The 21,236-nt window shown below is 44.9% G+C and overlaps 1 long non-coding RNA gene across 1 annotated transcript in view; it reads left to right on the top strand.

Moving 5' to 3' along the window:
- The window catches only part of LOC147596770 (uncharacterized), a 556,670-nt gene extending 538,550 nt beyond the window's left edge, over nucleotides 1-18,120 (top strand). Inside the window, exon 2 of the long non-coding RNA XR_015261331.1 lies at nucleotides 18,059-18,120. This is a non-coding gene — a long non-coding RNA (uncharacterized LOC147596770). The remainder of the gene's footprint in view (nucleotides 1-18,058) is intronic.
- Nucleotides 18,121-21,236: the final 3,116 nt, after the last annotated feature.

The following is a 21,236-nucleotide window of genomic DNA, read 5'->3' as shown; positions in this document are numbered from 1 at the left end:
AATAGGAAACAACGATGTGTACTCCAAACAAGTATAATTGGAAAAAGTTGTTGGCAAAATTTGGGGGACAATGGGAGTCAAGTAGGTAACCTGGAGTGTGAAGGAGGTTACCTATGGAATGAAACTTGGAATAATTGGGATAAGTGGGGAAACCCCCTGGAAATAAATAATCAATTTAGGAATTGGACCAATGGAACAAATATACCAAATGGTTGGCCAACTCCTGAAGGACATTATTGGATTTGTGGCAAATCAGCTTATGCATATTTGCCAAAGAATTGGACAGGATCCTGTGTATTAGGAACTATAAGACCCAGTTTTTTCCTGTTACCCATAAATAGGGGAGAACGGCTAGGGGTTCAGGTGTATACTGAAGCCAAAGAGTTAAGAAAAAGGCGCCATAAGTGAGGCTTACAGATTAGAAATTGGAAAGATAACGAATGGCCTCCTGAAAGAATCATTGCCTCTTATGATCCAGCTACATAGGCAGAAAACGGATCCTGGGGCTACAGAACCCCAATATATATGCTTAATAGAATAATAAAGTTACAAGCTGTAGTAGAAATAGTTGTAAATAGAAACGGAGATGCACTTGGATTAATTGCAAAACAGAACACCAAGATGAGAACTGCCCTACATCAAAATTGCTTAGCTTTGGATTATTTGCTAGCACAAGAAGGGGGTGTTTGTGGAAAATTTAATCTTAGTAATTGCTGTCTAGAAATTGATGATGAAGGAAAAGCTATAACTGAGCTTGCAAAGGAAATGAAGAAAATTGTGCATGTTCCAGTTCAGACTTGGAATGGAATCAATTTAGGGGAAGTATGGGAGATTTTATGGGCGGTGATTGGCTTACGAAAATTGGAATAGTTATATTGGGGATATGTGGAGGATTATTAATAATTCCATGTTTAATACCTTGCTGTACTAAGCTAATACATTCAGTGATACCTATTGATCCAGAACCAGGGAAAGAAAGAAACCATTCCCTGAAGATAATAAAAACAAAAGAGGATCCAGAATTAACATCAATTCAGCAAGTGTTAGCACGATTGGAAACAAAAACCACGAATCAATATCAACAAAAAGAAGATGGGGGATTGTGAGATATGTTCACCTGATTCGTGTTAATGTGAAGCAATACTAGGGTTGCATGGTGAAATGTGACCCTCTTTGTATACGGAATCTTTAATTATCCTGTTTGTTCTTATATAGCCACAGGGTTAGGAGAAACAGGATGATATGTACATATTTTTAAGCCCATTTATTTGTAAACTGTATATAAGTTTTGTTGTAAGTGTATTTGAGTTATTGAGATGTGTTTGGCAGGATTCACTCCTGCCTTGGTAGTTTAACATAATTAGAGGTTTTACCTGCTGCAAGGTCATCAAGAAGGACACTGAACAGTGGAGCGAGCAAAAGGCGGGAAAACTGGGCTGGGGGCTGAAGGCCACAGGCAATTAAACAAATCCAAATATGGGAACAGCCGCTTCGGTACTTTTAGCTAATTAACATCTGTATAGTGGCCAGAGACACGCTCTTAGCCAATCAGCACCTGTCACCAACGGTGTGAGTAACCAATGGAATTTAGATTGTCAGCTCCCAAAAAAAAATAAAAAAGGAGACAGGCACGATGGGGGGACCAGGAGAGGTTATAAATACTGTAACTGTAAACAAAGGGGTGCACGTCTTGGTGGAGCGGAGTCTCTCAGCGCTGTTTGCTTGCCTCTATTCAATACATTGGAAACTATAATTGGAATCCTGTTTGGGACTAAAATCATTTAACACATGACTCTCAGGGCAACATGGCCAACACCCGCCTGAGAGCGAAGGCTACAGCTCCGGCTGGGAGGCCTGCACCGGCTACCCTTGCGGTGGTCGATGCCTCCGTGTAGATGGAGCAGCCTCACGGTCACAAGCCCTGGTCCTCATGGGGGACTTCAACCACCCTGACATCTGTTGGAGAGACAACACGGCAGGGCACAGGCAGTCCAGGAGGTTCCTGGACTTCCTCCTGCAGGCGACAGAGGAGCCGACAAGGAGGGGTGCCATGCTGGACCTTGTGCTCACCAACAGGGAGGGGCTGGTGGGGGATGTGAAACTGAAGGACAGCCTTGGATGCGGTGACCACGACACAGTGGAGTTCAAGATCCACGGGGCAGCGAGGAAACTATGCAGTAAGCTCTCTGCCCTGGACATCAGGAGGGCAGATTTGGGCCTCTTCAGGGACCTGACAGGCAAAGTGCCATGGGAGGTGGCCCTGGAGGGAAGAGGGGCCCAGGAAAGTTGGTCCACATTCAAGGATCACCTCCTCCAAGCTCAGCAGAGGTGCATCCCAATGAAGAACAAGTCAGGCAAAAAGGCCAGGAGGCCTGTGTGGATGAGCAAGGAGCTCCTGGACCAACTGAAAGTAAAGAAGGAAGCCTATAGATGGTGGAAGTGGGGACAGGTAGCCTGGGAGGAATACAGAGAGGCTGTGCGAGTGGCCAGGGATCAGTTGAGGAAGGCTAAAGCCCTGACAGAATTGAATCTGGCCAGGGATGTCAAAAGCAACAAGAAAGGCTTCTATAGATATGTAGGGGACAAAAGGAGTTCCAAGGAGCATGTAGGGCCCCTCTAGAAGGAAATGGATGACCTGGTTACCCAGGACATGGAGAAGGCTGAGGTACTCAATGACTTTTTTGCCTCAGTCTTCATTGATAAGGGCTCTTGTCTCGCCACCCAAGTTGTGGAAGGCACAAGCAGGGACTGGGAGGATGAAGAACCACCTACTGTACTGGAAGAGCAGGTTCAGGATCATCTGAGGAACCTGAAGGTGCACAAGTCCATGGGACCTGATGAGATGCATCTGCAGGTCCTGAGGGAACTAGTAAATGAAGTTGCCAAGCAGCTGGCCATCGTATTTGAAAAGTTGTGGTGGTCTGGTGAGGTCCCTGATGACTGGAAGAGAGGGAACATAACCCCAATTTTTAAAAAAGGAAAAAAGGAGGACCCGGGCAACTACAGGCTGGTCAGCCTCACCTCTGTGCCTGGCAAGGTCATGGAGCACATTCCCCTGGAAACCACGCTAAGGCACATGGAGAGCAAGTAGATGGTTGGTGACAGCCAACATGGCTTCACCAAGGGCAGATGGTGCCTGACCAATTTGGTGGCCTTCTATGACGGAGTGACAGCATCGGTGGACAAGGGACAAGCAACAGATATCATCTACCTGGACTTGTGGAAGGCATTTGACACTGTCCCGCATGACATCCTTCTCTCTAAACTGGAGAGACATGGGTTTGATGGACAGACCACTCGGTGGATAAGGAGTTGGCTGGATGGCCACACTCAGAGAGTGGTGGTTAACGGCTCGATGTCCAAGTGGAGACCGGTTATGAGTGGTGTTCCTTAGGGGTCCATGTTGGGCCCGGCCCTGTTCAACATCTTTGTCGGCAACATGGACAGTGGGATAGAGTGCACCCTCAGCAAGGTCACTGATGACACCAAGCTGTGTGGTGCCATCGACACGCTGGAAGGGAGGGATGCCATCCAGAGGGACCTTGACAGGCTGGAGAGGTGGGCCCATGCAAACCTGATGAAGTTCAACCAGGCCAAGTGCAAGGTCCTGCACCTGGGTCATGGCAATCCCAGGCACAAATATAGGCTGGGTGGAGAATGGATCGAGACCAGCCCTGAGGAGAAGGACTAAGGAGTACTGGTGGATGAGACGTTCAGCATGAGCCGGCAATGTGCCCTTGCGGCTCAGAAGGCCAACCGCATCCTGGGCTGCATCAAGAGGAGTGTGGCCAGCAGGTCGAGGGAGGTGATTCTGCCCCTCTACTCTGCCCTGGTGAGACCCCACCTGGAGTATTGTGTCCAGTTCTGGAGCCCCCAACACAAGAAGGACATGGATCAGTTGGAGAAGGTCCAGAGGAGGGCCACAAAGATGATAAAAGGGCTGGAGCACCTCTCTTATGAGGACAGGCTGAGAGAGTTGGGGCTGTTCAGCCTGGAGAAGAGGAGGCTCCGGGGAGACCTTATAGCAGTCTTCCAGTACCTCAAGGGGGCCTACAGGAAAGATGGGGAGAGGCTGTTCAGTAGGGCCTGTTGCGACAGGACTAGGGGTAATGGTTTCAAAATAGAGGGGGGTAGATTTAGATTAGATATTAGGAAAATTTTTTTTACACTGAGGGTTGTAGAACACTGGTCCAGGTTGCCCAGAGAGGTGGTGGATGCCCCATCCCTGGAAACATTCAAGGCCAGGTTGGATGAGGCTCTGAGCAACCTGATCTAGTTGGGGATGTCCCTGCTCCTTGCAGGGGGGTTGGACTAGATGACCTTTGAAGGTCCCTTCCAACCCTAAACATTCTATGATTCTATGATTCTATATCCTTTATAGACCTGAACTAGCCTCTTTGGGTATAGCTAATTGAAGAAGTATTTTTACATTGACTGTCACAAATGTGGAAATAAGTGGAAAATTATAACCTTAACTTTAGCTCATATTCCCTGAACTTTAATTACTCTGATAAATGGCAATATGAATGTCATTGTAACCAGTTCATAGGATTCCTATGCACAAAGATCACCCAGCATAGGATATTTAAAAGCACAACAGTATTTATTGCTCTATTATAGCCTTGCATAAGCAGTTACCAGTATAAGCAGTTAGAGTTCCTAGCATAAGCAGTTACTAGCATATTGTTTTCCCTTTGTGAGAATCTTACCACCTCAACTAAGCCGGAGACGCTGCCGAGCAGGAGGAGGATGATCAGCAGGGTCAGAGCAGAGAAGGGAGGTAGGCACAGCACCTTCAGGGCGTCCCCTGTTGTTCATAAAGTGTGCTCTGGGTCCTTTCTCTCTCCCTCTGCTCTGAGCTGCCTCTGTTTATACCCTCAGCAGATTCACTGGAAGAGTACTGACCAGGTGTTGATGCACGCGTGGCCAGCGCATGCAACAAGGCCTGCCAAGTACGTGCCCTGCTGGCTAACAGCGGTTCCCAGATAGCAGCAACATCCTGCTCAATAACAACCCTCCTGGCTCCCCTCTCCAAGGTCGCGTTCTCACAGCTGTGTGCAGCTTGTAATTTCCCACAGTGGCCCTACATGGACCATCACTGAAATCCCTCACACAGTCATACAAAGCAACTGACAGCAAAACCCCGATAAAAAGGTTAACTGAACTGTCTAAGTGATTAACTTGTAATCAGCTTTAGTGACTTCTCTTGCTTTGACATTGAGGAAGTCCAAAATAGATTTTGGTCTTCAATGAAGCTCTTACTTCCATAGAATTCTGCATCAGTCATTATCATAGATGCAATCTGAAATGCAAATAAAATGCAAAAAATATTAGTATTGTGTAATACTTTGACTCAATGATCAAGTTACTTGCTGTAATTGAATATAGCTATTGTATTGTTTGAAGTGTTCAACATACTGTCACCAATATAATGATAAATCTCTCCATCACTGTAAGTTAGAAAATGAGAAAAATAATGTATTTAAAAATTGAGACATCAGATATTGTCCTGGTTCTGGCTAGGATAGAGTTAATATTCACCTGAGCTGGGAGGAGAACTGGAGCTGGTGGTCCCTATAGCTGGGGCACCCAGCTGGGATAATTAACTAATTAGCTAACAGCTGGGGTTAATTTACCCAAATTAGCCAAAGGGCTATTCCATCCCATCTGACATCATGCTCAGTATATAAGTGAGGAGGGTGCTAAGGGGAGTTTTCTGCTATGTGGGAAGAAACTGGGTGTGGAGATTTGTTGTGAGCCATTATACTGTGTTTGTATTCCATCACTGTTTTGTTTTCTTCTGTTATTGCTGTTAAATTTACTTTTTGTTCCATTTCAACCCATGTGTTTTTGCTGGGTTGGTTTTTTTTTTGTTGTTTACCAGTTCTCCCTTCTGTCCCACTGGAGGGTGGGGGGAGTGAGAGAGAGACTGCGTAGTTTGGTCTGGATTGAGGCTGGACTATGACAGTTATTTTTGCACCCAATGTGGGGCTCAAAGGGTTGAGATAACAACAGATCTGACTTTTTTTTTGTTTGTTTGAAACAAATTTGTTAATACACACTTATTGTATTAGCTGTTAGTTATTGGTCATGATGTTGCAGTGGTTGGTTATGTTGTTGTATTGTCTATGTTCCTGTATGTATTATGTGTTCCCAGTGGTGTTGTTTATCACCTCCGGGAAAATGATGAGAATTATCCTTCTGTTATACTGTGCCATATCCATCTATGACATGGTGACATCAATGGCCTTAGAGATAAATTGGTATTCCTATGCAGACAGCTTCCCAAATTCTTTCACTTCCAGGGTAGTTAAACCACTTATTGAGAACTTGGAAGATCTGGGGGATATTCAAGCCACTCTGATGTTTTCCTTATGTTTCTTGAATGTGTGCCAAGTCTTGTCTAGGGCTGCAAAACCACTTTTTGGGAATCTCCTCCCAAGATTTACCCTAAGGCAAGATACTAATACGTGGCATGGTATGAGGGAGAGCAAACTGACCTGCAATGTAGGTACTCAAACTCCAGCAACAGGCATTGCAGCTGAATCAGAGGGTGAACCTGTGCTGGTATCAGTTGCCCCTGTGTACAAGAAGACTTGGAAGCGGAAGTCAGCTTGTTTAGTGAGGGATGAAGAAGCCTTTTCTAAGAGGGAGCAGGAGGAAGAAGAGGAAGGTTTATTTGCTTCATGCCGAGGAAGAACTCGGCAGGCAGGCCCTTCCTCTTCCTCAGAGGAAGAACTCCTAAATGAGACAGTAAGCACCTGATCTCTATCCCTGAGCGAGCTGCGAGACATGCGAAAAGATTTTAGTTGTCATCCTGGGAAGCACATTGTCAGCTGGCTGCTGTGGTGCTGGGATAATGGGGCCAATAGCTTGGAATTAGAGGGCAGAGAAGCAAAGCAACTGGGATCCATTTCTAGAGAAGGAGGCATTGACAAAGCAGTTGGAAGAGGGACACAAGCCCTCAGCCTCTGGAGGTGATTCCTGTCAGGTGTGAAGGAGAGGTATCCTTTCAAGGAGGATGTAATATGCCACCCAGGCAAGTGGGCCACCATGGAGAGGGGTATCCAGTACCTGAGGGAATTAGCTGTGCTGGAGGTCATTTATGATGATCTGGACAATGATCAGTTACCTAAGGATCCAGATGAAGTCAGGTGCACACAACAAATATGGCAGAAGTTTGTTCGAAGTGCACCATCATCATAGGCCAACTCATTGGCAGTTATGACCTGGAAAGATGGAGAGGAAGAAACAGTGGATGAACTGGCTGGCCGACTCCGGCAGTACGAGGAAAGCCTGTCTTCCTCCCTAAGGGCCTGTGTCTCGGCTGTGGAGAAACTATCCCAGGAGTTCCAGCAATTCAAAGCAGATATGTCCCATTCCCCACCGGTACGGGCCAATATTTCAGCTATTAGGAGTAAACATTTCCCTGCTCAAGAGAGATGGTATACGTGGTGGGGTACCCTGTGGTTTACCTTGCGTGACCAAGGAGAGGACATGAGGGAGTGGGATGGGAAGCCTACCTCTGCCCTAGAGGCACGGGTATGTGAGTTGCGTGGAAAAACCATTGCAAATAGAAGTTCTCCCCGGGAAATTGCTGCACCAGTCTCCAATAGGCAGAGTAGAAGGAATAGCTTTAGTTTGGACACTCTTGAAGGGACCTCTCATGCATATTTAAAAGAAATGAACAATGAATGCTGTGGCCAGGATTAGAGAGGCCCTGCCTCCGGCCAGGTGGAGGAGAGGGATAACAGAGTTTATTGGACTGTGTGGATCCAATGGCCTGGCCCATCAGACCCATGAGAGTATAAGGCTCTAGTGGATACTGGTGTACAATGTACCTTGATGCTGTCAAAATATAATGGGGCAGAACCCATTTTAATTTCCAGAGTGACAGGAGGATCCCAACAGCTGTCTGTACTGGAGGCTGAAGTGAGTCTGACTGGGAAGGAATGGCAAAAGCACCCCATAGTGACTGGCCCAGATGCTCCATGCATTCTTGGTATAGATTACCTCAGAAAGGGGGTATTTCAAGGACCCAAAAGGGTATCGGTGGGCTTTTGGTGTAGGTGCTTTGGAGATGGAGGAAACTATACAGTTGTCCACCTTGTCTGGTCTGTCAGAGGATCCTTCTGTTGTGGGGTTGCTGAAGGTTGAAGAACAACAGGTGCCAATTGCTACCACAACTGTGCCCCGGCGGCAGTATTGCACCAACCGAGACTCCCTAATTCCCATTCATAAGCTGATTTGTCAGCTGGAGAGCCAGGGAGTGATCAGCAAGCCCCATTCACCTTTTAACAGTCCTATATGGCCAGTGAGAATATCTAGTGGAGAGTGGAGGTTAACAGTGGACTATCGTGGCCTGAATGAGGTAACACCACCACTGAGTGCTGCCGTGCTGGACATGTTAGAACTTCAGTATGAACTGGAATCCAAGGCAGCCAAGTGGTATGCCACCATTGATACTGCCAACGTGTTTTTCTCAATCCCATTGGCAGCAGAACGCAGGCCACAGTTTGCTTTCACTTGGAGGGGAGTCCAGTACACCTGGAATCGACTGCCCCAGGGGTGGAAACACAGCCCCACCATTTGCCATGGGCTGATCCAGACTGCACTGGAAAAGGGTGGCACTCCAGAGCACCTGCAGTACATTGATGACATCATCATATGGGGCAACACAGCAGCAGAAGCTTTTCAAAAAGGGGAGAAAATAATTAAAATCCTGCTGAAGACTGGGTTTGCCATAAAATGAAGTAAGGTCAAAGGACCTGCAAGAGAGAGAGATTTTTTGGGGATAAAATGGCAAGATGGGCGTCATCAGATTCCAATAGATATAGTCAACAAAATAACAGCTATGGCTGCGCCGACTGACAAAAAGGGAACAGAAGCTTTCCTGGGCATTGTGGGTTTCTGGAGGATGCATATTCCAAATTATAGTATGTTTGTAAGCCCTCTGTATAAAGTCACCCGAAAGAAGAATGATTTTAAATGGGGCCATGAACAACAGCAGGCTTTTGAACAAATTAAACAAGAAATTGTTCACGCGGTGGCTCTCGGGCCAGTCCGGACAGGGCAAGAGGTAAGAAATGTGCTCTACACCGCAGCTGGGGAGAATGGCCCTACCTGGAGTCTCTGGCAGAAAGCACCAGGGGAAACTCGTGGTCGACCCCTTGGGTTTTGGAGCCGGGGATCTAAAGGATTTGAGGCCTGCTATACTCCAACTGAAAAAGAAATACTGGCAGCATATGAAGGAGTTCGAGCTGCTTCAGAAGTGATTGGTACTGAAGCACAGCTCCTCCTGGCACCCCGACTGCCAGTGCTGGGCTGGATGTTCAAAGGAAGGGTCCCCTCTGCGCATCATGCAACGGATGCTACATGGAGCAAGTGGGTTGCACTGCTCACACAGCGGGCCTGAATAGGAAACCCCAATCGCCCAGGCATGTTAGAAGTAATTACAGACTGGCCAGAAGGCAAAGATTTTGGAAAGCCACCAGAGGAAGAGGTAACACGTGCTGAAGAGGCCCCACCATATAACAACCTCCCAGAAAATGAGAAGCAGTATGCCCTATTTACTGATGGGTCCTGTCGTATTGTAGGAAAACATCAAAAGTGGAAAGCTGCTGTGTGGAGTCCTACACGACGAGTGGCAGAAGCCACTGAAGGCCAAGGTGAATCGAGCCAGTTTGTGGAGGTGAAGGCCATCCAGCTGGCTTTAGATATTGCTGAATGGGAAAAATGGCCTGTGCTCTATCTCTACACTGACTCATGGATGGTGGCAAATGCCCTGTGGGGGTGGTTAAAGCAATGGAAGCAGAGCAACTGGCAGTGCAGAGGCAAACCCATCTGGGCTGCCACACTGTGGCAAGATATTGCTGCCTGGTTAGAGCATCTGGTTGTAAAAGTACGTCACGTAGATGCCCACGTACCCAAGAGTCGGGCCACTGAAGAACATCAAAACAACCAGCAAGCGAATCAAGCTGCTAAAATTGAAGTGGCTCAGGTGGATCTGGACTGGCAACACAGCGGCGGACTTTTTTAGCTTGGTGGGCCCATCATACTTCAGGCCATCAGGGAAGAGATACAATGTACAAATGGGCTCGTGATCAAGGGGTGGATTTAACCATGGACACTATTGCACAGGTTATCCTTGAATGTGAAATATGTGCTGCAGTCAAACAAGCCAAGCAGTTAAAGCCTCTTCGGTATGGAGGACGATGGCTGAAATATAAATATGGAGAGGCCTCTCGGATTGATTACATTACACTCCCACAAACTTGCCCAGGCAAGCGCTATGTGCTTACAATGGTGGAAGCAACCACTGGGTGGCTGGAAACATATCCTGTGCCCCATGCCACTGCCCGAAACACCATCCTGGGCCTTGAGAAGCAAGTCTTATGGCGACATGGCTCTCCAGACAGAATTGAATCAGACAATGGGACTCATTTCCGAAACAACCTCATAGACACCTGGGCCAAAGAGCGTGGCATTGAGTGGGTATATTGCATCCCCTATCATGCACCAGCCTCTGGAAGAATTGAAAGGTATAATGGACTGCTGAAAACTACACTGAAAGCAATGGGTGGTGGAACCTTCAAAAATTGGGATAAACACTTTAGCAAAAGCCACTTGGCTAGTCAACACTCGGGGGTCCACCAATCGAGCTGGCCCTGCCCAATCTGAACTTCTACATACTGTAGAGGGGGATAAAGTCCCTGTGGTGCATGTAAGGAATATGTTGGGGAAGACAGTCTGGGTCATTTCTCCCTTGGGCAAAGGCAAACCCATGCATGGGATTGCTTTTGCTCAAGGACCTGGGTGTACTTGGTGGGTGATGCGGGAGGATGGGGAAGTCCCATGTGTACCTCAAGGAGATCTAATTTTAGGTGAAAAGAGCCAATAATTTGAAGTGCTTGATGTCGGTTACTGTATAGTACTGTATGTCATTATCTAGCTGTTATATGTCCCTCCTTGCTTCCTCCTGCTCCATGCCCTGAGAGACTTATGTTGTGTCAAAAGTATTATAGTAAAATCATCTAGACCAACAAAGAATGAACTTTAATAAAACAGGAAAAATTGCAGCAGTGATGCAACCAGAACTGGCTCTTGCTACTAGCACCTACCAACAGATCTTCAGTCTGCAGACTATGAACTTGCTAAATCACTTGTACCAGATAGACTACCTGAGGAAACACTGCGTTGTCTGTCCTATGCTGAGAGACTGTTATGACGGATGGAGCCCAGAGTGATGGACTGCATAAACTCAACAGACCTTTTGAAGAGATGGGCCATGGACTAAGGGAGTAACATCTGTGTGTATGCATACAAGTAGATCAAAGGAAGAAACAGTTGATGATTCATCAGAAAGTGTAGGATCTGGGCATGATGTAGATGGTATGGAATAAGGGGTGGATCATGTCCTGGTTTTGGCTAGGATAGAGTTAATATTCACCTGAGCTGGGTGGAGAACTGGAGCTGGTGGCCCCTATAGCTGGGGCACCCAGCTGGGATAATTAACTAATTAGCTAACAGCTGGGGTTAATTTACCCAAATTAACCAAAGGGCTATTCCATCCCATCTGACATCATGCTCAGTATATAAGTGAGGAGAGTGCTGAGGGTAGCCTCCTGCTATTTGGAAGAAACTGGGTGTGGAGATTTGTTGTAAGCCATTATACTGTGTTTGTATTCCATCACTGTTTTGTTTTCTTCTGTTATTGCTGTTAAATTTACTTTTTGTTCAATCTCAACCCACGTGTTTTTGCTGGGTTTTTTTTTTTGTTTACCAGTTCTCCCTTCTGTCCCACTGGAGGGTGGGGGGAGTGAGAGACTGTGTAGTCTGGTCCCAATCGGGGCTGAGCTACGACAGATATATATAACTATTTGCATGCAGATACAAAATAGTGGAGCAGTATGGTGCAGACATGCTATCCAGCAACTCATTTCCTAATTTGGAAAATGCAACCTTTGTGGTAACAAAACAGCATTGAGCAAGATGGTCAGGTCAAAGGATTTTCAGTGAAGGATAGAGCTGGATACATTGCTTTCTAACATGAAAGGCTTGTTTTATTAAAAGATGGGGGTTTTTTTAATTAAGTTTTAAAGTACTAGTCTAACAAACTCATAGAGATATTTCCATTAAAAAATTAAATACTTACTGAATTTTTAAAATCAAAACCAGAAAAGATGAGTAGAAAAAAAATCAGTATGCCCTTGAAATTCTTATTTGATTCTGTACTTAGCAATGCGTTAATAGTTTTGGAGGAGTAGCTTTTTAGGTAACTAATTTAGGTAATGTCTATAACTTATACATGCTCCTTGAGTAAGAATTTTCAAAATGTCACTTACATACATGAACAGCCCCATGGAAGCAAATAAGGCTATTTATCATAGAAACAGAGTGGTTAGAACTGGACGGGACCTTCAAAGGCCATCTAGTCCAACCCCCCTGCAAGGAGCAGGGACATCCCCGACTGGATCAGGTTGCTCAGAGCCTCATCCAGCCTGGCCTTGAATGTTTCCAGGGATGGGGCATCCACCACCTCTCTGGGCAACCTGTTCCAGTGCTCTAAAACCCTCAGTGTAAAAAAATTTTCTCCTAATATCTAATCTGAATCTACCTCCCTCTATTTTGAAACCATTACCCCTAGTCCTATCGCAACAGGCCCTACTGAACAGCCTCTCCCCATCTTTCCTGTAGGCCCCCTTGAGGTACTGGAAGACTGCTATCAGGTCTCCCTGGAGCCTCCTCTTCTCCAGGCTGAACAGCCCCAACTCTCTCAGCCCGCCCTCATAGGAAAGGTGCTCCAGCCCTCTGATCATCTTCGTGGCCCCCCTCTGGACCTTCTCCAACTGGTCCATGTCCTTCTTATGTTGGGGGCTCCTGAACTGGACGCAGTACTCCAGGTGGGGTCTCACCAGGGCAGAGTAGAGGGGGAGAATCACCTCCCTCAACCTGCTGGCCACACTCCTCTTGATGCAGCCCAGGATGCGGTTGGTCTTCTGGGCTGCAAGGGCGCATTGCCTGCTCATGTTGAGCTTCTCGTCCACCAGCACTCCCAAGTCCTTCTCCTCAGGTCTGCTCTCAATCCATTCTCTGCCCAGCCTGTATTTGTGCCTGGGATTACACTGACCCAGGTGCAGGACTTTGCACTTGGCCTAGTTCAACTCCATGAGGATGACACGGGCCCACCTCTCCAGCCTGTCAAGATCCCTCTGGATGGCATTCTTCCCCTCCAGCGTGTCGACGGCACCACACAGCTTGGTGTCATCAGCGAACTTGCTGAGGGTGCACTCTATCCCACTGTCCATGTCGCCAACAAAGATTTTATAGAGGACAAAGATGTTATATAGAGGACAACAAACCCTGGGAACAGGTTTTACTCTGGTTTGGGTATATTAAACACCAGAGACTGCCACTCTGGGGAGGATAGTATCCTGAAAAGAAATGCCCCCTTTGATGATAACATCCTGTTGTGAAAATAGGAAATCAAAAGTGGGCATCAGAGAAGACAGTACATTGCAGATCTGCCATTCCAACTGTAATAGCATTAGTTACACCGATATGTACAGCCATGTACCTTTATTGCTGAAGTTTCTTTTTCTGCATTATACTAGCGATAGAATACCATTTTCTACCATTTACTTGACCATTTTGTAAGTACTTTTTGACAGTAACAATAAGTTATGTGTTACATACAGCACTCAGATATAAACCATAGAAGAGTCTACTTTGCAGTATAGTTTTGCTCAAAATATATTCAGAAAGTTTAGGTTAAGGTTTAATTTCTGTTTAGTTTGCATATATGTTGTCATCACTATAGTAATTTAGGCATTAAAATGGGCCTATAAACTTATGATAAACTGATTGAAAATAACTTCTAGATTAAATATATGTGCATATATATGTATATTTATCACACTATTTTGATGCTATCTTTTACTTCTAAGTATTATTTTCTACATTGGACTTGACTAAATGAGAGTATATAAAGTAAACATTTCCATGCTTATTCATTGTAGAAACAACATTTATTCCTGAAGATCATAGATGATGCTTTTATCTGAATGAGCAAGTAGCAAAACAAAGTAAAATGAACAGATGAATCATCATAATAAATATCACTTTGCACTTATATATCATAACTCACTGGAATTCAAAAGTGTACAGTGAAATCCCAATAAAGAGGTTGAGCGTGTGCAGAAAATGGAACATGTGTTTGTAATGTGTGATGCTCTTGCTGTACTGTGAGATAATAAAAAAAAAACCTGTAACAACTACTGTGTCTGGATCAGTGCAAGCAGCTTCTCTTGATAATTAAGTCTCCTATAATCCTCAAGGGAAGTAAGGTACATTGTACAAGCCAGTGCAATGTTGCAAGCTAGCAAGTTTAGCTTATAAACATAAAGAAATGTTGGCTCTGTTGAAGTCTGTGAGTCTTACTTTCAGTGGAGCTGAGATTTCATCTTACACAAGTGTGTTTTATTGATGGTTCAAAATACAGTAAGTCTTTAAGGAGGTATAATGCTATGGGAATATCAAATATAAAATTGAATGTAGAGATAATAGCCCGTAAGCTATTTTATACTGTATTTAAAATCACTCATAATACACTGAAAAGCTATATACAAACCTGAGTTTTCAGTTCTATATTTGCTATTCAAACCAGCATCCAGTCATACAAATACCAATTTTATAAACAAACATGAGCACTAGCACTCAAATTTAAAACACGACCTTATATATAAAGTACGATTAACGTGTCTGGCTATTTGGCTATGTAGCTACTGGTGGTTTATTTATTTTTAGGGGCATTCAAGAACGTATCTGATTAAAATAATATGCCAAAGAACTGAGAGGGAACTTAGAATCATAGAATCATAGAATCACATGGTTGGATGGGACCTATAAGATCATCTAGTCCAACCGTCTTCCCACTACCATTGCTGCCACAGCTACTAAACCATATCCTGTAGCTTCTCATCAAGCCGCCTCTTGAACACTGCCAGGGACGGAGACTCCACCACCTCCCTGGGCAGGCCGTTCCAGTGCCTTACCACTCTTTGAGAGAAAAAGTTTTTCCTCAAGTCCAATCTAAACCTCCTCTGGTACAACTTGTGGCCATTTCCTCGGGTCCTGCTTGTTGCCTGGAAGAAGAGGCCAAACCCCTGTTCATCACAACCTGCCTTCAGGAAGCTATAGAGTGCAATGAGGTCTCCCCTGAGCCTCCTCTTCTTCAGACTAAACAATCTCAACTCTCTCAGCCGCTCCTCATAAGACTTGTGCTCCAGACCCCTCACCAGCTTTGTTGCCCTTCTCTGGACACGTTCCAGGGCTTCAATGTCTTTCTTGTAGTGAGGGGCCCAAAACTGAACACAATACTCAAGGTGCGGCCTCACCAGTGCCGAATACAGGGGGATGATTACCTCCCTGCTCCTGCTGGCCACACTATTTCTAATGCAGGCCAGGATGCCGTTGGCCCTCTTGGCCACCTGGGCACGCTGTCGGCTCATGTTCAGCTGAGCATCAACTAACACCCCCAGGTCCCTTTCCTCTTCACAGTCCTCCAGCCACTCAGCTCCGAGCCTATAGCGCAGCATGGGGTTATTGTGGCCAAAGTGCAGGACCCGACACTTGGCCTTGTTGAACCTCATGCCATTCAGCTCAGCCCAGTGATCCAGCCTATCCAGATCCCTCTGAAGGGCCTCCCTACCCTCAGGCAGATCAACACCGCCACCCAACTTGGTGTCATCTGCAAACTTACTGAGGGTACACTCAATCCCCTCGTCTAGGTCATCAATAAAGATATTTAGACATTTAGAAATACACAATCACTTGTCAGTTAACAATACGATGAATATTTTCATGCTTTACACGGTTAATTATCTCAAAACCAGTTTGTGTTAAATTCCAACAGGCCCAAGGAGATCAGTTAGGAGATCATCAGACTTCAATCTGAGGATCCAGGGTTCGAGTCCTCGATCAGGCCCAAAGGGTTGAGATAAGGACAGGTTTGAATACAGTGCGTTGAAAAAAGATTTCTTACAAGCATTCAGGAATACAGTTTGGTTATCACTGGCCACAATGTTGTTCTATTTGCAGTCAGAGCTGGTTTTAGAGCTGTACTGGGTAGCACCCTACTTGTAATATATGCTGTTTGTTGGTGTTAATGCTTAATGCTGTGTATTGGATTGAAGGTATCGCTCTGCTGTGCTGTTTGGCACTGGCTGGTTTGGAGACATCACTGGTAATGGGACTGGTTTCATACTTGTATTCAACGGTGGCAGGTGATGTGCAGAGTGAAGCAGTAGTAGCAGCTCCATCTGGGTATTTCGGGAGCCATCTTTTGAGTGTTGTTTGGAATTATACCTCTTGTTTTGGTCAGGGAAGCCAGGCCACGAGGGGAACATCTGTTTACAGCTTCCCACACTTCACCAGGCTAACTTCAACAGCTTTTGAGAATTTTGAATACCCTTGGGATACCCCTACCACCATGTTCACGTTAGCAGGTCTCTTGCAGCTACCTCAGATCTTGATCTTGATTAAGTTTAAACAACTATTTAAGAATACTGTGGCTGCTATAACCATGGCAGCAGGCACTGCGGATATTCCAACCCTGGTGACAGACACTGCAGTTATTTTAATCCCTGCTACAGATACTGCGATCACTTTAGCCCACACGACAGGGACTGTAGCTACCATAGTCCCCGCTATGGGCACTGCGCTCGTTTCTACCCCCATGACAGGCACTGTGGCTACTCAAATCCCGGCAAGTAGCACTGCAGATGAACTAAAAAACCAATCCACATTGGTATCGGTTGCCCCTGTACAGAAGAAATACACAAAAAAATCACTTCACATAGTGAAAGATGATGAGGAACCAGTGACATCACAAGAACGGGGAGAGGCAGAGGCAGTCACCCGATTCCTATCCCTGAGTGAGCTGAGATATGCGAAAAGATTTCAGCCATCATCAAGGTGAGCAACTTGTCACCTGGTTGCTCCGATGCTGGGACAGCAGGACCAGTAAGATGACAAGGCACCACCAGTACATGCAGTGCCTAACCAACTCCGACAATATGAAGACAATCTCTCTTCCTCGATATGGGCCTGTGCCTCGGCTGTGGAAAGACTGACCAAAAGATCTGTGTTCTGGTTTTGTTTAGTGGGGGGGGGCTATGGTGGTAGCTTCTGTAAGAAGCTGCTAGAAGGTGTTCCCCTTTATTCAGTCGACTCGGCCAGGACTAGGGTGGACCCGCTGCTGGCCAGGGCTGAGCCAATTGGTAGCAGAATGTTCCCTGATAAGGCCTCTGCAATAACATATTTAAGAAGGGGAAAAACAGGAAAAAAAAAAAAAGAAGAGGAGAAGATGTGAAGACACTGAGTGGGGGCAGAGAGGGGGAGGTGCGAGCCTTGTGGGCCTTACAGGCCTAACCCTCTGGCCTCCCACTGGGCAGCTCTCTGGGCCTGACTCGGCCCAGCCTAGCTGCAAGAAGTGGAGAGGAGATGAGATGTGAAGAGAACCTGAGAGACGTCTGCCTGCCCGTTGTGAAGAATTTCTTGTGAGAGGAACAGCTGCAGATGCCAAGGTCAGTGAAGAAGGAGGGGGAGGAGTAATGCTGCTCCTGGCCAAGATTCCCCTGCAGCCTGTGGTGAAGACCATGGTGAAGCAGGCTGTCCCCCTGCAGCCCATGGAGGTCCACAGAGGAGCAGAGATCCACCTGCAGCCCATGGAAGACCCCATGTTGGGGCAGGCAGATACCTGAAGGAGGCTGTGGCCCGTAGAGGGCCTGCTGGGACAGCCGTTCCAGAGGGACTGCACCCTGTGGAAGAAATGGCCCATGCCAGAGCAGTTTCACAAAGGACTGTAGCCCATGGGTGGGACCCCACGATGGAGCAGGGGAGGAATGTGAGGATTTCTTCCCCCATCAATGAAGCAGCAGCGTAAAGCAACGTGTGATGAACTGACCGTAAGCCCCATTCCCTCTTCCCCTCCCTGTGTCGCTCGGGGGGGGAAGGTGGTAGAGATAATGTTAAGCCTGGGAAGAGGGGTGGGGGGGAGGTTATCTTGTTCTCTGTCTCATTATCCTGCTTTGGTTTTAGAAATAAATGAGTGTTTTCCCCAAGTTGAGTCTGTTTTGCCCATAATAGTAACTTTAAGGATTTCTCCCTGTCCTCGAGCCTTTTTCCTTATGTTATCTCTCCCTATTCTCTTGGAGGGTGGGGGGAGTGAGAGAGAGACTGCGTAGTCTGGTCCCAATTGCGGCTAAACTTCAACATCAGTATATATGTGGGGATCTGGATGGCTCTACCTTGCTGGCTCTCTCTTTGCTTTCTGCTCAGTTTTGTTTCCGTGATCGCTGCTCGGGCCAGGCTGTATCAGTTATTGGGACATTGGGTGGTGAGAAATCATGCATTGTTCATTTTGTATATTTTAGTATCCTTATATTCTGTTATTATTGTAGTTTTCCCTTTTTATTTTAGTAAATTGTCTTCATCTCAACCCACGAGTTCCTTCCTTCCCAATTCTCTCCCCCATCCCACTGGGGAGGGGGAGGGTGAGTGAGAAACTGTGTGGTGTTGAGGGCTAAACCACAACATACGCCCAGTTTTGTTTTAGTTTTAACTGATAGTAGAACTTCATGTGTTGCAGTAATATAGCGTTTCCAACAAAGGAACTTTCCTCTTATGTGTATTTGCTCTTGTATTAAAGGACTTCAGTAGAACACAAATTTCTTTTGTCCCACTTCACAGATGTGAATTTTATTCTTTGTGAAATTTTTTGTTATATATTTTAATAGCTTTTCCATTTTCTTAACCTTGATGTGATGTATGTACTGTGTTTCCTTACTTATACTGACTGTATTGGTCTTATGATACATTAAATCATCTTAAGAAATAATCATAAGATACTTCAAGCTAAAAATCTGTGCATTGTTTTCACAGATCAAATTTAATGTGATTTTTACAGGATATTGAAATGTATTTATAAGGTACTACACACTGAAAAATTACTGGTATCATATATTTTACCAGTGCCTTTCACTGGATACAAATTTTTTCTTTATTCTGAATAAAAGTGTGCTTTCTCACAAGAAATGTGATTATACCATCTTCTGCCAAAGGAGAACAGCAGTAGCTGAAAAATAACTTCTGAAAATTATCTCTGAGCAACAGACAGAATGAAAATCAACTTTATTATTGCTGCTATGGCAGCACAACTACAATGTGGCATTTGTTTATCAGTAATTACTATTCAGAAAGTGAAATGTAAGCAGAAAGACTTCCAGACAGGAAAATCTATACTTAGGCAGTTTAATAAAGTTTGTATTTTAAGAGTTTCTCACCTGTAATTTATTCTATTGTCTTTTAAAAGTCATAAAGAAAGAAAAGAAAAGAAAAGCTGTTCTCTCTCTTGATAGTTTTCCCTCTCCAAACTCAGTCTATAATCCTGGAGTATTTGGCTGTGCCTGCTAAAACATTAATCAGTGAAAACATCAAAATATTGACATAAAAATTAGACTTCATCATGAACACCTCAGTTAAGGTAAATAGAGCTGGTTTCCATCTGTATTGTACCTCTATACTCTCACATCTCTGTGTGTGTGTATTTTACGTCAAATAAGACAACTTCTGAGGAAACTAATGGACTCATAAAGGGTACCCTTATGACTTCTGCACAGGAGTCTCAGACCATCCTACATGTAAAGGCTTTTACATGTAGCTTCACTAGAGAGCGAAACACTCAAATGAGAGGAGGTGAAAGAAATTAGTTTGTATTTCCACAGCCTCAGTTCTGCCTCCTTGTGTGGATGCATCTTTAAATGTGTGTGCAGTCTATAATTACATGGTGGCTCAGTATTTTTTCCACAAGATCCCCACCTCATTTAATGCTGGATGAGAGTCAACAGAAAAGGCAGTTGTTCAGCCCTGTTCATTCAGTTTCTGGCCACTCCTTTATATAGCACAAATCTTCCCAAGTCTATGCTGCACCCAGAATTATTAGTTTCTCATGGCATTCATCACAATGTGATATCTCAGATTCCCATGAATAGGAATGAATTTATCTTATGAGACAGGAAAATATTTTATTCCTATTTTTAATGTATGAAAGGAAGACACTATTGCTAAAGCTAAATTAATGATATTTTTAGTGCTTTCCTAGATTAGGACTCTCACTATTTTATCTTCCTCTTCTTTGCCTCTACTTGTGGTTAAACACAAAGAGAAGAGAGAAAACACCTTGTGTTTAAAAAATCTTAGCATCCAAAGTGTATATTTTAAAAACACCATGTTTACAGTAATAAAAAGGGGGCAGATAGGGGATACTGATCAAAATTTAATATAAATAATAGTTTAGATTATATTCTGAAACTTAATAAAAATTGCGGACCAATTCTAGAATTGAATGATCTATATTATTCCCTCCATTTACATAATTTACTGTCTCCCAACTTCCATGTTGACAACAAGTTTGTTGGCATGGTTTTGAGTCAGGTCTACGGCTTTTGCCAGAGTTAAACATGTATATGTAGATGGTCTAGGGATATGCCAGACTGAGACACTCAAATCAGTTCTGAAAAAAAATTAACTTATTTATCAGAAGCCATTCACCCAGAATAGCAGTGTAGCCCTCCACCTCGACTACTTAGCCTGTCTAAGAAACAAGGTAGTAGTCCAGCTGAAGGGTCGGCCTAAACAGTTTCCAGTATCAAAGCCAGCTGGAAGATATTTCCACGCCACTCAAGTTAGCCACAGTACTGGAGAATGCCATTGCAACATGTCATAGCCTTGTGCAGAGCAGCAGTGTGGTAGCCCCAGGTCCCCTTCTTTGCCTGGGTGGAGCAAAATTACAATGATCTCACAAAGCCTTTCTTCTCTGTGTTTCATTCTAGCTAGTTGGCTCCTGAATATATGTAGAATTTGTTAAATTACCTCTATTTGCCTCCTTCTAAAGCACTTTGAGAGAGATAAGCTGTTATTAAATGTATAGAGTTTCTTGCTTGAAGCTTTTTATATTGTGGACCTTGTTGAAAAGAATATGGGAAACTGTTTATTTTCTTTCTTCACGCATAGATACAGAAATATTGCTTTGTTGTAGTTTAGCTCCACTTGGGACCAAGCTACGCAGTCTCTCACTCACTCCCCCCACCCTCTAAGGGAATGGGAGAGAGATAATATAGCAAAAAAGCTTGAGGTTTGAGATAAGGACAGGGAGAGATCATTCAAGTTACTGTTAC

This window comes from Chlamydotis macqueenii, chromosome W, assembly GCF_036417535.1.
Source record: "Chlamydotis macqueenii isolate bChlMac1 chromosome W, bChlMac1.mat, whole genome shotgun sequence".
Classification (NCBI taxonomy): domain Eukaryota; kingdom Metazoa; phylum Chordata; class Aves; order Otidiformes; family Otididae; genus Chlamydotis; species Chlamydotis macqueenii.
Note: the sequence above shows the minus strand (reverse complement) of the source record. Positions and strands in the feature narration are given on the sequence as shown.